This window comes from Lygodium microphyllum, chromosome 4 (assembly GCF_053477565.2).
Source record: "Lygodium microphyllum isolate KBCC chromosome 4, Lygodium_microphyllum_v1.1.10, whole genome shotgun sequence".
NCBI classification, from domain to species: Eukaryota; Viridiplantae; Streptophyta; class Polypodiopsida; order Schizaeales; family Lygodiaceae; genus Lygodium; species Lygodium microphyllum.
In genome coordinates, this window is record NC_141138.1 from 178,559,769 (window position 1) to 178,563,403 (window position 3,635).

Here is a 3,635-nt window from a genome sequence, read left to right on the forward strand (position 1 = left end):
TTTCCTATTTATCAGTTAACACCATTCCTTAGTGATTCCTTACAAATTTCTGCCACTCCTTCTTTAACCTTTTCTTCCTTTTATGATTTTTCCTATCCTTCCCTACATCCACTTTCTCTTATTCCATTACCCTCTTCTAACACTTCCATATCTCAACCACCTCAGTTGGTTAGTGACTGTGACGGTTTTGATAATCAGATTTCCAGAAGAAGGGGATGGAGTTCGGATGATTGCCTTACAGGACCGCAGATTAATTGGCCAGTAATTCCAGGAGAATGGACAGCTTCCAGTCAAGCTTATCAAAACTATGTTCATTTTGCCCAATAATATTCACAGTCTGCAGATCCCTCAGTGAGATTAACTGCTCACTTTGCTTGGTACCTGGCGTATATGCATAGGCACTCTCATACTGATTCAAAGCCTATTCCAAAGTTGTGCATGAATGTCAATGTAAACATTGATTCCCAACAGTTGGAGATACTGTATTTTCATGCCCTCTGTTTACCTAGCAGATACCTGGTCCTGTTGAAAGGATGTGCTGTCTCCAATTTTTCCAAAATCCTCCTAAAAACTTTGTAGATGAATCCTTATCTATGGATCGATTCCGACAACATCAATCTTTTAAGAGGGATCATCTTCATTGATACCTTTCCAATGTATGGTGGAAGCTTTTAATGAACAACTCTCTTTTTGAAGAAGTCATTCAGATGGTTGTGTTGTGTATTAGTGTTTGTGTTGTGAGTTCATTTATGTCAACCGAACGTGGTGGTTTCCTATTGGATTTTGTGTACGAGCTATGTTTTGGAGATTTGTAAAGATGGGGTCGTGTTTGGAGAGTTGAAGCTGATGCTGAAGAAGAAGAAGCAAACTCTTATATCCTTTACAAATTTGTGGTGATTTTTAGTTTGATCAGAGGTGTTAATTTCAAAAGAGTTTTCCTTTCTTTGTATTTTTATATCAGAAATAGGTTATAAGTTGGGGTCGTGGTGGATGGATTCTTTTTGAAAAGATATTGAAGATCAAAGTTGAGCTTTTCCCTGAACTTGTATTCACTTTTTCCTAGGTCGCGAGGACGCTTCCTTATTAAGTGTGGGGATATGTTGAGTGTTGAAATGACTTGTTTTTTGGATGATTTTTGTTGTTTTTGAGAGCTGAATGGTTGATTTTATGGGATGATTGGTTGATTTGAAAGTGGTTTGAGAGTGTTTTAGATGATATTGATTGTGTTTTGGAAGTTCGTGATGTTTGTTGATGGTTCTGTGATGTTCTGATAGGTTCTGAATGGTTCTGTATACCTTTTGTTTTGTTCTGTTTTGGTCTGTTTTGTTCTGATTGTCTTCTATAAGGAGGGATGAAGTATTGATTGATGAAGATTGAGATCTTGTGAAAGTTTATTGAATGGTTTGTGAGAGTTTGAAATGATTTGAGAATGAGTTATGAGGTTTTGATGACCTTCTGTAACCTTCTGTAGGTCTTCTGTAGAGCTTCTGCTTCTGTTCTGTCTCTGTTCTGTTCTATACTGTAGCTGTTCTGGTACTGTTCTGTAGACTGTTCTGTATGCTTCTGTAAGTGTTCTGTGGAATGTATGTGTGACTTTGGGAAAGTTTTCTAGCCTTGGAAAGAGGTGAATACAAGTGCAAAAGAGCTGAAAGAAGTAGAAGAAGTAGCTGCTGAAGACTCAAGAGAATACTAGAGTGAAGTGACAGTAGTGAGCCGTGAAGAGACACTGTAGTGGCTCTGGTGACCCTTCATATCAGACATACCTCTTGGGAGGGGTATCCACGACCTAAGAGTGATTATTGAGTGTGATTTTGAGAGATTGTAGTGAGGATATGATGTATCATTGATGGAGTGAGAGAGAGAGAGTCAGAGATAGCCAATTCTACTCAAACAGAGTGATTGTATATGAGAGATTGAGAGAGAAGACTATGAAGATATTGAAGATGAATACTATGTGATGTTTTTCCATTCAAAGATGGTGTATTTCTTTGCTTTCTTTGTTCCATTGATGGATTTTATGAAGATGTTGAAGAATATGGTTGATTCTATTAAAATCCGTGGGAGATCTACATGATGCTGCATGAAGATTTGTTGTGCCTGGTGTTCTTTTCTTCATTGTGATCATATGAAACATGATAAACAAGCTTGTTGATGTTACAAGATAGATTTTCTTGCAAGAGAATTCCCTTTTCCTTGGTGTTCCTCTCGGGGCTCCATAACCACATCAAAATTTTAAAAAAATTTCATGGATAGGCACTTTTGGATATCTTCTACATTTTGATACCTCATTTGTCTTATTCAAAGGTTCCTAACCAAAGTTATGGCTTGTTTATTATAGCATCCCATTTCTAGACAGCATTCAGGATTCTCATATATTTGAAACACAACAATAATGGTGTTTTTTCTCATGGAGGATTATTCAATGACTCATGGAAAATATTCAACATAAAATATTCATGATCAAGCTCTTTCATATGCTTATTTAATACTCTTTCCATTCTCAAGTTTTGAGGACAAAACTTATTCAGGAAAGGATGGTCTATAATGAAGTAAATTTGATCCCATGAGCCTTTGTAAAATCCTTAAAAACTTCGATCACTTAGATTTCTAGGGTTTACTATAAAAAAACACAAGTGCTAATGTAAGAATATTTCGTATCATTTACTAAATTTGATCATCTTGATCTAGCACCAGCTTGGGTTGTGTATCAATAATATTTTCTTGTACTATCTTTAGTTTGCTACCATGACTACCTTGTACCATTGGATAATGGAAGATTTGATCTATGGCATGGACATGTTTGAGCAATTTATTTGTGTTTTTTATGTTTCATTAGAAGTAGTTGAGCTAGATTTCATGGTTAGAATATAACTCTTTTATATGGAAGCTAGTGGATTGTCTAGAAAATAGAAAATGTATTAGCCCCAAGTAGGTTTGGAAGATAAAGTATAAGGCTGATAGTAGCTTACATGGGTTTTCACAAGTTTAAGGATTTAATTTTCAAGGATCATTCACTCCAAGTACCAAATTGATCATTGTTTCCACATTAGTTGCATTAGCTACTCAAAAGAAGTGGCCAATTTACTAAATGGATGTTAAATCAGTATTCTTGAATAGTGACCTCAAAAAGTAGATATAGGTGGCTCAACCACCAAGATTTGAGGCCCCTCATTTCAAAAACAATGTTTTTAAGATAAAGAATCATTGTATGGGTTGAAACAAGCCCCTAGATGATGGTACCAATGGAGAGATTAATTCTTTTTAGGCTTAGACTTCAATAAATGTGCGTTAGATGCTAATTTGTATGTTTATAAGGATGCCAAAAAGTTGGTTTGTCTTATATGTGGATGACCTTCTTAGCATAGGTGACTATGAATATATGATCCATTATACTTGAAAGACTTTGAGCTTTGAGTTTGAAATGATAGACTTGTGCTTTATTTGGCACACTCATTATTGTGTGCTTCCTTTTACATTAAGGCATTTTCTACATTTTTCTAACTTGTCTTTCTCTTCCATTTTTTTCGCCTTGGGCTATCTTCCATTTTCAACTTTTTTGGGGATTTTATGTTTTGAACTTCCTTTTGGGCTGTAACATGTTAGAAGATAGGCATAGGAACCCACTGTAAGCAAGG

At 35.8% G+C, this 3,635-nt stretch overlaps 1 non-coding gene across 1 annotated transcript; it reads left to right on the forward strand.

Annotated features, from left to right (window-relative positions):
* Window positions 1–978: 978 nt before the first annotated feature.
* Window positions 979–1,046, forward strand: LOC148037961 (small nucleolar RNA SNORD36). The gene has a single exon (XR_015690805.1). It is a non-coding gene; the product is annotated as a small nucleolar RNA SNORD36 (small nucleolar RNA).
* Window positions 1,047–3,635: the final 2,589 nt, after the last annotated feature.